Source organism: Panthera leo, chromosome A2 (assembly GCF_018350215.1).
Source record: "Panthera leo isolate Ple1 chromosome A2, P.leo_Ple1_pat1.1, whole genome shotgun sequence".
NCBI classification, from domain to species: domain Eukaryota; kingdom Metazoa; phylum Chordata; class Mammalia; order Carnivora; family Felidae; genus Panthera; species Panthera leo.
In genome coordinates, this window is record NC_056680.1 from 55,976,235 (window position 1) to 55,992,982 (window position 16,748).

At 55.0% G+C, this 16,748-nt stretch overlaps 1 long non-coding RNA gene across 2 annotated transcripts; it reads right to left on the reverse strand.

The window, feature by feature from the left end:
• Positions 1–12,804: 12,804 nt before the first annotated feature.
• Positions 12,805–16,268, reverse strand: LOC122204497. 2 transcript variants are annotated; one of them, XR_006195699.1, is made up of 3 exons: positions 16,214–16,268; positions 15,722–15,920; positions 12,805–13,752 (listed from the first exon to the last, which is right to left on the reverse strand). It is a non-coding gene; the product is annotated as an uncharacterized LOC122204497 (long non-coding RNA). The 2 variants fall into 2 exon arrangements; XR_006195697.1 differs by lacking the exon at positions 16,214–16,268 and adding an exon at positions 16,051–16,204.
• Between the last annotated feature and the right edge of the window lie 480 nt (positions 16,269–16,748).

The window sequence follows — 16,748 nt, forward strand, 5'->3', positions numbered from 1 at the left end:
TAGCCAGGCTCCAGCTCTGAGCTGGCATATTTCACTCTTTCAGATGCTAGTGTGTAAATGCTGTGATTTCAGTCCTCTGAATGATATCTGTGACAGCTATTCAGAGTTTTCCTGTGCATTTTGCTGGCTGTAAACTACGGCAACATTTAAAATATTCCTGAGTGCTTAGGTTTTTTTCAGCAAACATCATTCATTTGTTCATTCAAGAAATATTTATTAAGCATTACATGTGCTAGGCATTATTCCAGTTTGTTGAGCAGTTACAGCAGTATACAAAACACAAAAATCCCTGCCCTCGTGGGCTCACATTTCAATGGGGAGAAACAGATAATTGAGATAAATATAGGTAATATTTAGTGTGTTCTAGAAGAGACGTGATTAGGAGAAAAAGCAAGGGCAAGGAGAGCTGGGGGTGGGTGGGATGTTGTTGGAATTTTGGACAGAGTGAACAGCAAAGACCAGAGGAAGAGAGGAGTGAGCTCTGTCTATCTCTGGGAAGAGCGAGCCAGGCAGAGAGCACAGCCAGTGCAAAGGCCCTGAGGCCGGCATGTAGGAGGGATGGTGAGGAGGCTGGTCGGCTGAGGGTGAGTGAGAAGAGGGAAGTGGAGCTGAGGACACAGAGGTCAAGCAAAGGAGAGTCCACATGGGGCTGTGTAGGGCTCCCAGACAAGGGGAACCATGGAAGTGTCTGTGCAGAGGAGAGACCTGATCTGGATCTGGACTTCCCTGGATGCTGTGTGGAGGAGAGACCAAAGGGCATGAGGGTGGAGGGCAGGAGACCAATGAGGGCCACTGTGGTAATCCAGGCAAGCCATGATGGTGGCTGGCAAGTGGGGTATCCCCGCCAGGGTTGCTACAAACTGGGGGGACCTGGCTTGTCTTCTTTGAATCTGCAGACCTTCTGCTATTTGCTCTGTCCCCTGAAAGCTTGTGACAAGCCCTAGAAAGGCCAAGAAGGAAATATCCTACCTGTACGATGTTTGGGGCAGCGTGGAGCCTGCTGTGAGCTAGTTAGCTATGGCAGGAGCAAATACGACGCTACCACAGGGCAAAACAAAATCTCCAGACTTCAGACGTGCAGGAGGCAGAAGGGGGACCTCACCGTACAGACTGAGACACAGCCCCAGAGAGGTGAGCTGCCGTGAGGCTGTTTGGAGCCAAAGCTGAACTGCCCTGGAAATCTGGGGGTCTTTGTCCTGACCTGAGAGAATGAAGGCGGCTGTGCTGACCGTCCTGCTTCCCCCGAGTCAGGTTCTGTGCTTGCATCCTCGCATCTCATCCCCACATCCCCTAGGCTCTTCTACCCCATGTTTCAGAAGAGGAAAATGAGGCCCAGACAGGTGGAGTCATCTGCCTAGGGTCACACAGCAGGAGCTGAGCTCCTCTTCACTGTTCTACACTGTCCTGTGGTCGACTGAAAGAAGCAAGGATAGACTGACGACAATGACGGAAGAATATCCATGAAGTACATTTCGTTCAGTGAAATTCCCCAAAGGAATTTCACCCTTCCTTTCTCACAACCATGCATTGAAGCCCTACCCTGAAGGAGGTGGGATTGTGACCCAACCAGTGATTTCAGTGAAGAGCGAGACACCTGCCCCCAGCGTGAGGCAGGAGGCGGAGAGGGGTCAGAGGTACAGATGCTGGGGCCTGAGGACCTGGGGCCAACCCCAGCTCTGTATTGACCAGCTGTGTGACCTCGGGCAAGTCACTTAACCTCTCTTTGCTTCAGTCCCTGGTGTATAATATGGAGATGACAAAAGGACCCATAGAGTCATGGTAGAGAGTAACATACTGTGAGTGAGGTGTGTACTTATCACTCAGTAAATGTTGGCCATCGTCATTACTAGGGTCAAGAAGGGTTCTGAGGAAGCAGGTCACGGCGTGTGGTTTGTAGCCCCCCGGATAAGGGGACAAGAAAGGCCCCCTTGAGGGTGGGGAGGAGCGCAGCAGAGAGAGGTGGTTATTCTACTGGGGAGTCAGGAGCACGTTTGGGGAGCAGACATGTGAGCCTGTTTGCCTGGGGTCTGGGCACCGGGGGGAGGCAGGGGAGGTGAGCCAGAAGGCCAGAGCAGGACAGCCTCAAATGCCCACGGAGAACTCCATTTTGCTCAGCACACAGTGATGTGGTGAGAGCCGTCGTTAAGAAGTTCAGAGGGAGAAGCCCCCTGCTCCCGCACCAGTGCACACCCTGACTTTCCAGTGGCCACAGAGGAGCAGTGGGGAATTTGGAAAGAGCGCCAGTTTCTAAGCCTGAAGCGTTCCCTTCCTGTGCTTCTAAAAGGCAGATGGAGAGGGGGATCCTCCCAATCCTGGTGACTCCAGGGAGCACTGTTTCCCGACCTGGGGCATTCGGACATCAACACCTGTGCTGTTGTGAGCTGGGGCTCGGCCTCAGGTGGGATGCTGGAAAGAACTGTTAAGCAGATGGCCGTGGTCCTGGGCCGAAGGGTCAGGGTCAGTTTGAGCCCTGGGACCCGGAGGACACAGCCCCTGCAGGTGGCTTTCCCAGGGCCTCAGCCAGGCTGTCACATCAGTCATGCCTCCACGGGAAGGCTGGGGCTGAGCCTTGTGTGGCTCTGGAGGTGGCCGGGCCAGTCCAGAGGAAGCCGCCAGAACCCGCCCCCCCCCGGCCCTGGAGCCTCTCCTGGGAGATCCAAACGGAGACCACAGAAGCTCATTATCAAATTTGCACTTGACACAGAACTGAGAAGGCGGATAATGTGATGGAATGAAGACTGTAAGTGGTTTTGACACCCCTAACTGCTGGGCAAAAGCTCATGTAGTGAAAATTATCGGAGATAAATATCTGGCCCAGCTTTATGTGAAAGAAAAGAAGTGCTCCGTGGTCACTCGACACAGTGAGGGCAGAGACGGGTGAGCCCTCTACTACCCATGGCTCGTGGGGGCCCTGGAGGGTGGTGAGGCCGCAGGAACCTCCGCGTTCATCCTGGGGCCTGAGTGTGTGCCTTGGGCTGACCCTGGACAGAGGGTGAGGACTCGGCCTGTGAGGACCAGAGGAGGGGCTGCAGCCAGTGGAGGAGGTGACAAGGACAAGCCATCAGGTGGTCATGTTATCCGAGAGAATGGAATGGAGTCCCAGGGCACCCTTGGGGCGTCTGGGGGGTGGGGTGTGGGACCCCGGGCAAAGCCAGTTGGGGCAGACAGATTTATTCGGTAATTTTTAGTAGATTTCGGAGGTCAAGGCTGAGTTAGCAGGCCCCTCCGCAGACTTCACTAGTGGGTGTTAGACCAAATTCTGCTGCAAGGAGGCATCACGAGTCACTCAGCCCACCGTGAAAGCTCAAGAAGTCCTTTTGGGCGCGTGGAACCTCCTTACCTGAAAGGCTCACCGAAGGCAAGCAGGTCAGTGTTCCAGGGAAAGGATTCGGTGATCGGTCACAGCCCAGGTCAGCAGAACAGGGAGAATCCTCTCCATTCGCCCGTCAGAGCCAGGTCTGTGTACGGACCCAGCTGGGTACCCCCGTTCCCCACAAGGACACCGCTTGCTGGCTGTTCATACCCTTTCATGTACGGGAGGGCAGTGCGTCTGCAGGATTCTCTGGGAATACCACCCCTGGTGCAGCTTGAGCCTGTTCCCACTGCAGCCATGCTGGTTAGTAAGCCGCTGGCTTCATCTGCGAGCCCCTGCTCCTGAACGTGCCTTGTGCTAACTAGCAATGCCTCTGGACTTGACTGCAGGTGCAGAGAGCTGGGGCACACCCTAGGGGGTGTGGGCTGTGACTGCACGTGGGCTGGCCATGCTGGAGCGGGCCTCTCTGAGTTAGTGCACTGACTTTCATGGGATAGGGGTGATGTCTGTACTAAGAGGCTTCTGAAAACCGCCATCACGATCTTTGCTCTATCTGTTTGGACTACTATATCTGTTGTTGTTTTTTTTAATTTGTTAATGTTTATTTTTGAGAGAGGGAGAGAGAGAGAGAGAGAGAGAGAGAGAGAGAGAGAAACAAAGCATGAGTGGGGAAGGGGCAAAGAGAGAAGGACACACAGAATCTGAAGCAGGCTCCAGGCTTCGAGCTGTCAGCACAGAGCCTGATGTGTGGCTCAAACTCACGAACTGCAAGATCATGACCTGAGCTGAAGTCAGACGCTTACCGACTGAGCCACCCAGGCACCCCTATTTTTATTAAAAAAAATTAATTTTTTTAAATGTGTATTTAGCTTTGAGAGACAGAGACAGAGCATGAGCAGGGGAGGGGCACAGAGAGGGGGAGACACAGAATGTGAAACGGGCTCCAGGCTCTGAGCTGTCAGCACAGAGCCCGACACGGGGCTCGAACTCCCAAACTGTGAGATCATGACCTGAGCTGAAGTCAGACGCTTAACTGACTGAGCCACCCAGGTGCCCCTGTTTTGTTATTTTTAATTGTGACAAAATACACATAAAGTTTACCGTCTTGACCATTTTTAAGCATACAGTCCTGGGCACCAAATACACTCGTGTTGTGCAGCCATCACCACCATCCATCTCTGGAACTTTCTCATTTTGCAGAAGTAAAACTCCGTATCTGTTAAGCAGTAACTCCCCACTGCCCCTCCCTGGCGCCTGGCACCCACCACCCTGACTTCTGTCTCCGTGAATTTGACTCTGGGTCATGGGACCTCAGCCATCCAGGGCTGGCCAGCTCCCACTGAGCCACGGGGCGACCACAGACACACGACGGGATGAGCCCAAGACACGCAGCCAGCCTGTAGACTCATGAAAGATGACAAATAGTGGCTGTTTTAAGCCACTAAGTTCTGGAGCAGCTCGTGGGGCAGCGGCATCTTAGCAACAGAGAGCTGATGCACCGTGCTTCCTAAGACTCTGGACTCTGGGCTGTGTCCCCAGCGAGGTTCTCAGGAGACATCATTGGTGTGTGAAGCTGGGGTCTGCAGTTGGCAGAGGGTTGAAAATCAGCTGCTTTTTAAGAAAGCAACAGCGTATTGCAGAGTCAGACAGGCTGGGGGCTGGTCTCCGGTCACAAAGCAGGGCCACCTTTTGCCTGGCTCACTGCTGTATCCCCGGCACCTGGAACGGTGCCTGGCACAGAGCACACACAAGCACAGATGTGTGCAGAGCAAATGAAAGGATGTCACGTGTCATTGAATTTGAATCTGCAAGTGTGGCCTGCGAGGCCTCCTCGGCAGACAAGGAAGCCCAGGCCCAGAGGGATGATGAGGATGGAGAAGCAGCAGAAAGGAACCCCGGTGCCCGTGGCTACGTCCCGCTCTGCCGAGCTGCCTCCCCAGAAGTCTAGAGAACGCCCAGAGAACAGCTACAGATCCAGACACTTCTAGGAGGGAGACTGGAGGGTAAGGGGACCATCCACGTTGGTTTATCCCAGGCAGTGAGGAGGATGCCTCTGCAGGAAGTGAACCGGCCCAGCACGGTCAGATCTGTTCCTGGAACTTGTCTTAGGTCCTCAGGGGCCAGTGCTGGGGGAGTGGGGCTGCCCAGCTGTCAGTCCCCAGCCACCTCCCGGCTGAGCACATCTGCTTGACTTCAGCTTCCACCGGGTACAGGTGCCTCTGTGAGCGTCAGAGAGACAAGGGTGGGTGCGAGGCCAGCAGCCCCTCCTTCCAGCCATCTGGATACGAGAACCACCCACAGGAGGAAGGTATTGCTCCAGAAGGGTCTGTCAGAAGTGCACTCTCAAAGAAGCTCTTAGCTGGCCTTGGATGGCAGCGTGTGTGTGTGTGTGTGTGGGGGGGGGATAGTCTGTGGCTTAGGGGGCCCCCGGCAAGCTCCAGATGTCCAGACAGCCCTCCGTCTGGTCATTGGCCGGATGGCAGCCTTTGGCGGACAGGCTGGAGCTTGCTCATGGGCAGCCGAACCTCTTCCTTCCTCAAAGCTGGCACGCCACGGTCATCATGAGTCCCCTGGCCAAGGAGGTGTGAGTGCCACTGGGCAGCAGGAAGAGGCGGCCACCGAGGCACTGTGGCAGAGGGCCTGGCCCCGCGAGGTGAGTGTGCAAGTTAGGAAACATTTTAAGCACCTCTCTGAGCCCAGGCCTGTGCTAGGGGCCCTTACCTGTATTTTCTCTTGAGCTCTCGCAGGGACGAGACTAGACGGTTTTGAGACCTAACTTATCCAGAAGTAGTCAACCGCGCAGGCCACTGGGACACTTTCCGTTTCTTTCACCATCCCCATCGCTGCTGGGGGATTTAAAGTTTCCTGTCAGGCCCCAGCACCTGCCCGGAGATAAGCCCTTCCCCCCACCCCCCCAGAAGGTAATTTAAGGAATTTTCAAGGGTTCTTTGCCTGTGCATGACTTCACGGTGGCACCCCACCTCACGCGTGGGTGTTAAAACCTGGCATCCGCCCAAGGTGAGACTCCAGTCCAGTCTTGGAAAGTAAAGCCCGTGAATGAGCTCAGCAGAAGCAAAATACTACATTTTTAAAATGAGCTGCTTACTGAAGAAGCAGGAGCGCCCATCGGGAGTGTGGCGAAGGGTTGTCACGGAGTCACTGTGCTCGAGTCGCCCACTGAGGGTGAGGGGAGAGTGCGGCCAGCATATGCCCTACCCCCCGGAAAACACGGGGCAGGAGGGAGGGAGAGAGAGGTGTGTGCATGCCTTGTGGTTGCATGGAGGCATGATAGACTCTGACATGTGTCTTGAAAGGACCAGGAGAGGAGAGCAGGTCGCGGGCAGTGCCTGTGTCCTGGACCCCTGAGGCAGGTGGGTAGCTGGTTTTCCAGATGAGCAGGGGTAGGTGCAGAAAGGTCCAGGGTACAGGGGAGCCAGGGTTGATGCAAGCCCACCTGGTTGCAAACCACAGTTGTCCCGTCTGCATATGGACTCTCAGCTCAGGGGTGCCCCAGATGCACCAGGATATGAGTGGCAGAGCCACAGGTCGGTGCTCCTCATGGCAGGTCTGGGAGTGACTAAGGAAGCGTTTGGGGGCTTGCCAAGCTACGGCAGGGCTGCCTCTGACTCTGGGGGCCGGTGTTGAGCTCCCCACCTCCTCTTAAAACTAAACTGAGCTGGGGTTAGAAACATCTGCTCAGAAACCACAGAGTACTTTCCGGTAGGTACCAACCCCATTTTACAGATGACGAAACTGACCCAGAGCTAAACAACTTTCCCAAGCACACACACCTCCAAGGGCAAGGCTGCGGCCCAAATGCAGTTCTGCTAATTTGAAAGCCTCTCCTTTTCCATCATGCCACAGAAGACTCTGTGCATGCAGTCCGACACCGTGTCTAGGGTGGGCCAGGCCCTGAAGCTGTTCCAGAGCGAGTCCTAATGTTTGTTTTTCGGTGGATGATTTTGTCATCTGGGTGCACTCACTCAGAGATGATTGGTGGCCGATGACCGAAGGGGTAAACAAAGACTGTTGGAGGAAAAATTCAGAATGGGGAATGTTTTGCATTTGGTCCCTGAGTCCTGACTCTGTGAGGGGAGGCCAGCGGTACTCAGTTGTATGTAGATGGGGGGCCTGGCTGGAGCCACAGGAGGGTGAGGGGTGCTGATGCCACCCTCCATGGGGCAGTCGCTGTTAGCCTATTGACTGTTCTGGCTTACCCTTGACTCAGCACTGTCCTGCCCCATACAGATGGATCTTCCATGGAAGTGGTTTCCAGACTTTTATATTTAAAAATTTTTATCAGCAGAACCCTCCCTCCAAATGTGTGAAACCAGGATACATAAAGCAGAGGACAGCAGACATGCTCTGGGACAGGGACAGGGACAGGGGGGAGGCCTCCCATAAGGCAGCCCCACCCCTGGACCCAGGATCTAGGGTAGCACAGTGGAACATCCCTCCACCATTAGGAAGTTCTTGCTTGGGCAGGAGCATCAGGAGTGGTTAGCAAGGCCTGGGGCAGCTTCTGGCCAACCCAGGGCCCTCCAGACCAGGCCCTTAGCCTTGGACAAGCAGATCAACCCTCAAAACCTGGTTGGGGAGCATTTTGTCACATCTACAACACAGCATCTCACAAGGCCCCCAGGATATTCAAGGCCCAGCCGGTGGGGGTGGGGGACAGCATGGGCTGCTTCTGGCAGAGGCCAGAGGCACCAGATACAGAGAGCCAGCCCGGGGGGCTGAGGGCAGCAACTCTACCCCTTCCACTGTATCCCCACTCCCAGCCCAGGCCAGGCATGGAGTGGGGCCCTTCATGGGTTTGCATCTTTGCGGGCCGGTCACGGGCAGAGGGAGAAGATCTGTCCTTGCCTTGAGAGGGTGGGTTGCCAGGGGGCTTAATGGGAGAAGGTTCTGCAATTTGAAAGTGCCTGAAGATGGGGTGAGAGCCTTTGTAAGCTAGTGAGCCTCCCGTCACTGGAGTGTGTGCGAGCAGGGCCACATGTCCACAGCACAGAGGAGTGGAGGCTTGGAAGGTATTTGCCTGGGCCTCAGGAGGCCTAGCTTCCCTCTCCTCTGCTTTCTCCACCAAGCTCTTCTCCAGAGGAAGCGTGATGTGGTTATTTAGAACCTGAGTCTGGAGCCAGTTGGCCTGGGTACCAATCCTGGCACCACCCATGCTGTGACCTCGGTTTCCTCGTCCAACAAATAGGGGTAAAGGTGGGATCCACCACATAGGGCTGATGTGAGGGTGGAGTGAATTAATAAACACACAGGACACTAGCTTTCTTCTTTTCTGAAATCTCTCCAGACCTACCGGGTGATGTGAGGTGGGAGGAAAAGTTTGGGGTACCCCTGAACCACCTGGAACCATAGTTTCCCCATGAGTGAAAGTAGGGCAGACTTGGGCCCCACCCTCGGTGGGGGGCCCAGCTCCTGGAAATGTCAGCTGAGCAGACAGGGTGGCCAGTTTCATTTAGAAAGCTGGGTGATAGGGGTTGTCAGAGGGGTTCCAGTCCAGCCTGGCCAGACTGTGAAGGATACAGCCCTGGGGGCCAGGGTGCCTGAGACATCAGCTTTTGTGGCCCCCTGCTGCAGATCTGGACTCATCTGCTAAACCAAGCCGGCCCCTCTGGAGGGCTTATGTCTCGGCTCTCTGGCTGTGAACTTGCCGTGAGGTCTCTCTCCCTTGAACTCTGCAGCTGGAGCGACAGAACCACAGTTAGAGAATGTCGGCAGTGCCCAGCCCGGTGCGGGGCTCTCCATGCATGGTCACGGCTACCCTCACCAGGTCCTTGGAGGGGAGATGCGTTTGCCTCACCTGGCGGGAAGCAAAGGCATAAAGAAATTGTGTCTCCTGCTGAGGGCCCCCATCTAGAAGGTGGTGTTACGGGACCAGAGTGGGTCTCTGCAGACAGGAGACTGCAGCAGGCAGAGTTGCCTTATGAGGTCACTTTATTGGTACAAATAAGGAGATCACAGGGGATAATGAGTCCCCAGCCCATGACTCCCCAGACTAGAGAAAGCAGACTCCTTTCATTAGGGCTTAGGATGAATATTCAGAGGGGGATTTTAACATTATAATGAGGTTGAGGCACTTTCTGGCACTTTCTGATTCATCTGCACAGGCGTCTTCCTCAAATGTTTCTTTTTCTGTCCCAGCAGTTCGTTAGTCTCTAAAAGGTAAGATTGACAGTTAGGCAGAAGCTTCTAGGAGTTTCCTGAGTTCAGGAGGTCAGTCCTGAGTTCAGGGAGTCATTCCTGAGTTCATGGGATCAGCCCTGAGTTCAGGGGGTCAGTCCTGAGTTCAGGAGGTCAGTCCTGAGTTCAGGGAGTCAGTCCTGAGTTCATGGGGTCAGTCCTGAGTTCAGGGAGTCAGTCCTGAATTCATGGGGTCAGCCCTGAGTTCATGGGGTCAGCCCTGAGTTCATGGGGTCAGTCCTGAGTTCAGGGGGTCATTCCTAAGTTCATGGGGTCAGGCTAGTGACAGCAGTGACTTTCTGCCTGTGAAGCCCCTGCTCCTTCTGCCCCAGCTCGCTGTCTCAGATGTCCTCAGATGTGCCAGTTGCTTCAGAGGATGGAGAGGCAGTGTGAGAACAGGATGTAAAGATAAGAGCCACCAGGGTTGTCCTTGGTTGTACACACCCCCCTCCCTGCCTCTCTCGAGGTTACTGCCACACGCCTTCAAGTAACAAGCACTCTACATTCAGCCCGTAGCAGCAGGGACTGAAGACATTTTACAGACATAAGAATAACTTGCTCAGACATTTGTCAGCAGCACAGGGAGCATGGTCCTTGGCTGCACAGGCCGTTTGGGGTCCTGGATTAATGTCTGCAGGAAGGGACCAGCAGACTCCAAGCCTTAGGAGAGGTGCTGGCCTCAGCTACAGTGGACAGCACAGCCTCTCTCCTCAGAAGGGCACTTTTAGACGGGATCCCCCCCTCCTCGTATTTTCACACCCCCATCTGGTGCAGCGACCAGCCCCTATCACCCCATGACCAACTTGGAATACTGGTTGACCCTGGAGATACAGGCCCAGGAGCAGGGGGCATGTACCCAGAGAGAGTCCTCTGGGACTGTCTCATCCGGGGATTTTGCTGTTGGGGTGGTATGGGATGCACAGACCCCACTGTGAGCAGGGATGTTTGGGATGGATCTGGGCTCTCCCCACTTCTGAGCCACTGGAGACAGGCGTCTTAAGGTCCTCTCAGGACCAGCACCTGTAAATGAGGCAGATCGCATAACCGTGGCATCCACTGGAGACAGGTGCATCACTCTGAGGCCACAGCAGGATGCAGGTGCTGGGCCCTGGAGCCTCCTTGGAAAGCCAGGTCAGGGTCAGGGGGTGGGAGGGAGTGCCAGCCAAGCCACCCACCAGACCCCCTCCCCCATACTTGAGGCAGAGGGGCAGCCCAGCCCTACTTCTAATGGGGGGAGCCCTCTGAGTCCTTCTCTGGCTCCCAGATCCCACAGAAGAACCCAGGGGATCTTAGCCCTGAAAAATCAAATGCACACACATACACAGAGCCTGTATACCTCATCGGCTCCCCAGAGCCTGGCCCCAGAGCCCCCAATCCACACACGGAGCCTCTTCCGCTCCCGTCTTTTCCCAGCGCCTCAGCAATAATCCACATCTTGTAGCTGACTGCTGGCAAACTCAAATCACATTTCAAAATAAACACCGTGTGCAATGGTCGGGGAAAGCACGCGAGAGATTTATTAGCTTTCATGGGGTGAGAAACTGCAAGCACTGGAAATAATAGGATACATTTCTCATTAGTTGTAAATGCCGGGAAAGAATTAAGGAACACTAATATTTTCTGTTTTTAATCAAGCACAACAAGAGTTGTGAGGTGCGTGCAGGGGAAGGGAAGGAAGGAAAAGCAGATTTTGCATGTGTGGCTTGGGTATTGGGCCCCCGCTGGGCCATTTTGCCCCACCTCTTGTCATTGCTGAGACACAACTTGCCCAGGAGTTTTTGGTTTTTTTTGTTTTTTTCTTTTTTTATCCCAGCCAGACCAGCCCCTGGAAGGGATGGTTTGGGGGCGCCGCGGTAATCCCTCCAGTCCAGCTGCAGGAATAAATTAGTGTCACCAGCAATAGGACAAGATACCAAGGGAGGGGAGAAGTCGATTTAGAGGAAATGCAGTGTGCTGCCAGGAAGGGAGGATGGGGACGGACTCCTGGAGGGAAGAGAAAGTGTGTGGGCTTCCTCTCGGAGAGGTACACCCACGAGCAGCTTTAGCTGTGGTCTTGGGTCCCTTCTTGTGGAGCTGCGCCCCAGGTGCACGGGTGGGTGGGGAGGGCCCGTGGTGCAGAGGGCACGTGAGGTTGTGACCATTCAGGAGAGGCAGGGACAACTCTCCCGGTCCATGGCTGGGGCACCCGCACCCCACCCTGAGCACAGGGTCTCTCCAGGAGCCCCACAGCACTGCGGGATGGACAGTGTGGAGGATGGAGGGGTACCCACCCTGGGAGGAGGGGCTGTGGGGAGGATTCTCAGAGGAGGGACGTGTAGGAAGTGCCCCGGAGCCAGGAAGGTGTGGGCAGAGCAGGGCTGGGTAGCCCGTGGGGCCTCTGGAGGTGGTTCTGGGAGAGGGAGTCAGGATCTTCCGGGGGACTGAGAAAAGGGTTCTCATTAAGAACAGCACAAGCAAAGGTAGGGCCTGATGGTGCCTGCCATGTTGAGGCGATAGTACTCTGTCTCTGTGCATGCGTGTGCATGCGTGTGTGTGCGTGTGTGTGTGTGTGTGTGTGTGTGTGTGTGTGTGGTGGGCGAGCACAGCATACAGGGCAGGACGTGGGGCCTCGGAGGCAAGGCAGGCTCCGTGTAAAAGGGCACGGGGGGTGGGGGGCAGGGTGTGGTGTCTCAATTCTGTCCTGCTGGTAGCAGGCTTGTGGCAGACACATCCTCCCTGGGAAGACACCTGCCAACATGGTTATAGAAAGACCACATGCAAATATGTGCACCTGTAGACAGGCACGGGGACACATAGACACAGGGACACGCACAGGCACACACACACAATCTGTGCCAAATTCTGAAGTCTAATATTAAGATAAACCCAGTATTCAAGAGCTAGAGGAAGCTTGTGTTTTTTGAAGATCCCAGAAGTAACATTCAGAGAGCGTCTGTTTCACGTTGTCAGTAATAATAACAGCAGACCTTTAAATAGCACTCACCCGGTGCCAGCCTCTGTTCTGAACGCTGTGCACATCTTACCTCATTTAACCCTCCCGGCCACCCTGTATGGGTTGCTAGGTACTAGAATTACTCCCAGTTTGCAGGGGAGGCACAGAGAGGTCAAGTGCCCTGCCCAAGGCCACATAGCTTGTAAGCAGCAGAGCTGGGATTTGAACTCCAGGGGTATGCCCCGGAGCCCACGCTCTTTCCTGGGGAGTTGAGTGCCTCTTGGCTTTTTTTTTTTTTTTTTTTTTTTTTTAAAGGATTCCTTAAGACAAGAACTGGAAAATAAGACAACAGGCTACTCTGGGCTAATCTGTTGAGGATTTTACTGACGGGCTGAGAGAAAAGTCAGGAAAGTGGAAGGAAGGAAGGAAGCTTTTGTGGGGAGGGGGTGACAGTGTGGGGCTGGGACAGGGGAGAGGCTGGGCCATTGTAGCCATTTTGAAGTGTCCAGTTCAGGGGCTTTATGTATACTCCTATTGTACAGCTGTCCCCACCATCCATCTGCAGAACCTTTCCATCTTCCCAAACCGAAGCTCTGTCCCCCCTTAAACACGAACCCACCGCCCTCCCCCGCACCAGTCCCGGGGACCACCGTCCTGCTTTCTGTCTCTGTGAGTTTGACAACTCCAGGTGCCTCCCACAAGTGGAATCATCCAGTGTTCATCCTGTTGGGACTGGCTTCTTTCACTGAGTACAGTGTCCACGAGGTTCATCCATATTGTAGCACATGTCGGAATTTCCTTCCTTTTTTTAAGGGCTGAGTAATAATATTCCGCCGCACGAATAGACCACATTTTGTTTATCCGTCCGTCGATGGACACCTAGGTTGCCCTCAGTCTTGGCTCTTGTGAACAGCACTGCCGTGGAGGTGGATGGACAAATCTCTCTTCAGGTCCCTGCTTTCGATTCAGTCAGGTAAATAAATACCCAGAAGTAGGATTGTCGGGCGGCTCATACAGTAATTGTGGAATTATTTTAGGAACCGCTGTACTGGGCTCTAATGTCCCAGAGCCTGCTCCCCTCTGCCCTTTGGGAACCCTGTTCTTGTACCTCGCCCCAGGAATTCTCGCCTTCCGTCTCCCCCACCCCAGGGCCCTGGCAGGGCAGCCTTAGTTGTGGGTAATCAGACCCAGAAATGTGGCTCTGAGAGCTGGGGCCAAGCAGGGTGGCTTTGATGCCTATGAACAAAGTCCTCCTCGTGGCTCCAGGGACTCTGGCTTCGTCTCAGTCCTGGGTTTGGGATTCGGGCTCTGGCTGGAAGCGAGCGGGAGAGAAACTGAGCTGAGTACCCTCCATGTACCCTTCTGTAAGCCCTGTCCCTCGGGGGCTGGCTGGTCTCCTGCCCGTGGCTGATGGTGGTGACACGGGTGCAGATCCTCACAGCAAATGGCGAGAGAGGGCTGGCGGGCGGGGCAGGTGCCGAGGTTCCCCAGGGTGGAACGTGGGAACAGGGTTACTCAGTGGGGCAGTGTGCAGGGGTCGGGAGAGTAATGATATTTTATGCATATTCGCAATGGGCTGGGCGCCCGGTGGGGGCGTGGGGCTGTGGGTCTCTTGAGTCTGGGGCCCCTCTGCCGGCACCTGCACGCAGGCTGCACTAGGCACGGCCAGGCATCCGCTTCCCCAGATCTGCGCCTTCCTCGGGGTAACTGCCTCACCCACCCACTCATCCAGGCCAGCCCCAGGGAGTCGTCGGGTCCCCCGCTCTCTCTCACCACTGGGTTATGGGTCCTTAACATCCCCCCGAGCCCCCTGCACCTTCCCCGTAGTTCCTTGTTGCCTGGCACTACTTGCAATCAGGACCCTTTTATTTGTCACCTGAGTTATTCTCGAAGCCTCCTCACTGGTCTCCCTGCCTCTGCCTTCACCCCTCACCTTCCTGTTCCCAGGGCTCTGGGGAGAGCAGCAGCCTTTGGGTGGCCGTCAGCCTCCGTTACCCGACTCCTGCTACAGGAGCCAGGTGGTCCCCATCGCGGGGGTGCTGGCAGGGCTGTTTGCCTGTCCAGGGGATGGGGGTGACCGACATTCATGGGGGTGGACATGCTGGACATACAGTAATGCGTGGGGCAATCCCCAGAGTAGAGAATTACCTGTATGCCTCTGACTTTGGAAGGTTCCGTCAGACCTTCACGAAGGGAAAAATCCGCCCTTAATCCCCAGAGACTACCACCTGGTTTCCGCCTAAGTGCCGACTTTCCCAGGAGCACAGCTGGTCTCTAAATTGTGAGAAGTTGTACTTTCTTTTGTTTTGATCTGGACTGGGAGCTGTTCCTGATTTCGGAAAATCACATCGCCTTGGCAACGCCCTGAATGGCGTGGGAGCCCCCGTTGGACACCTGCCCGTTCCTGACGGTCTCTGCAGCGGCCACGCGTAGATGTGATTGCTTCTTTACTTTGTCCCACAGCAGGGTCATATTAGGCACATGGTGTGCTGGCCTCCTAAAACCTGTATTATTTTTGTCATAAATCATTTGACTTTGATTTCTACTTTATGGTACAGTTAGGGCACCGTACTGGTTCTTAAAAAGTCATTTGGCCGGCATGCTTTGTCAGCTGTGATTTTCTTGCAGGGTATTAAAGCAGGGGCATAAAATGTTTGCTATCCCAGACAGTCGGATTGGGCTGAGAGTTGTGCACAAGCCCCTCAGTCCCACCACCGTTGCATGATGGGGGGGGGGGGGGAACTGAGGCCCGGAGAGGCCAAGAAAATGGGCCGCGTGCCCAGCTGGCTGGGGGGAAAAGCTCGGGTCTGAGGACACAGGCATTGGGTGCTTTCTACTGGTCGCCCCTGGCGGCCTGCCCGCAGCCCATCCTCTCTGTTTGGGAGCGGGTTCCACTGGCTCACCCCACTGTGCCGCTCCTCCTCCCCATGGCCTCAGCCCTTCTGGTGGGAGGCTGCCTCAAGCACGGCTAGTAACGAGAGTCGTAACCCACGGGTGAGATCCCCACGTTCCTGAGCCAGGCGGGAAGGCAGTTGGGAGAGGCAAGGCACGGAGGTCTCTGGGCAGGGCGGTGACCTGTGGGGAGCAGGCAGGTGGCAGGTGTGATGATGGAATGGCCAGGAGGGTGGTCTGGAGTCAGCCCCACAGGAGAGACCACAGGGTCATCACCTCCGCAGACTAGGAGAATATGTCGAGAGTCATGACCCCATCTGCCGGCCCTCATGACCTCACTGCAGGGCAGGGGGGGTGTCTACACTGGTGGAGAGGGTGGCGATCTGTACCTGGTGTCCTGCCCAATACGTGTAATCCTTGGCAAAGGATTCCATCCGCACGTCACGGACGAGATCTGAGAACGCGTGGCTGGCCAGGGTCAAGTGCAGGATCCAAACCCCTGGTGCCACTCCTCTGCTGTCTGTCCTGTCACCACCAACCGCTGTTGGGCACCAGAGCCCCTCTGCTTGGTATCTGGAGCAACAGAAGCTTGAGAAAAGAGTGGGTGCATGAGTCAATGAAGGTGAGCCCCCTGCCGACTCTCCTCCTCGGAGACGCCCCTGCCCGATCCCTCCGCCATCTCCCCCGCTGTCCCCTGCGCTGGTCTGCAATCACTCACGCGACCGTCAGTCCCCGGCAGCTTGGCCCAGCTCAGCCTCGCTGCCTCAATCGCTCCGTCATCTCTTGCACTGGTGTTTAAGTTGTCACACAGGAGACCACGAGCGCACCCTGAGGGGCCTGGGAGGGGAACTGCCACCTCCGTGTCCCCGTGATGGCAGTACCTGGCCCGTGGACACTCAGTAGATACTGAGGGCCTGAACGGTCTGTGTCTGTGAGAACCGCAGTTCTAACAACAGTTAACATTTGCGTAGCCGTTAGTATGTGTCAGATTCCGTTATCACCTGTACCGTGTGCAGACGGCATACGGTCATGGTATAATATCGTGATGCTGAGATCTTGGCAAACTGAAACAATATTCTAGCCTTAAAATTTGCAGGAAACTTACGTTAATCAGGGCTCTTCAGGGCAAAAGGGGAATTTGAACCTAGGCAGTCTAGAACTTGGGACTCGACTCCATGCCGTGCTATGTTGACTGTATGTATGTGTGTGTGTAAGTGTGTGTGGAAACAAATAATGCCAACTGTTATCCCAGATTCATTGATTTATGCTGTGTTCTGAACTGTGTGCCTACCTTGTGTCAGGAACCAGGCTGGGCTCTACTGGTAAAAAGAAAAAGACAGACAAACAGACGCTCTTAGGGGGAGTTCTCAGACAAAGCAGAAATTGTCCAAGTGCCAAAAGAAGAAAATTCAGTGA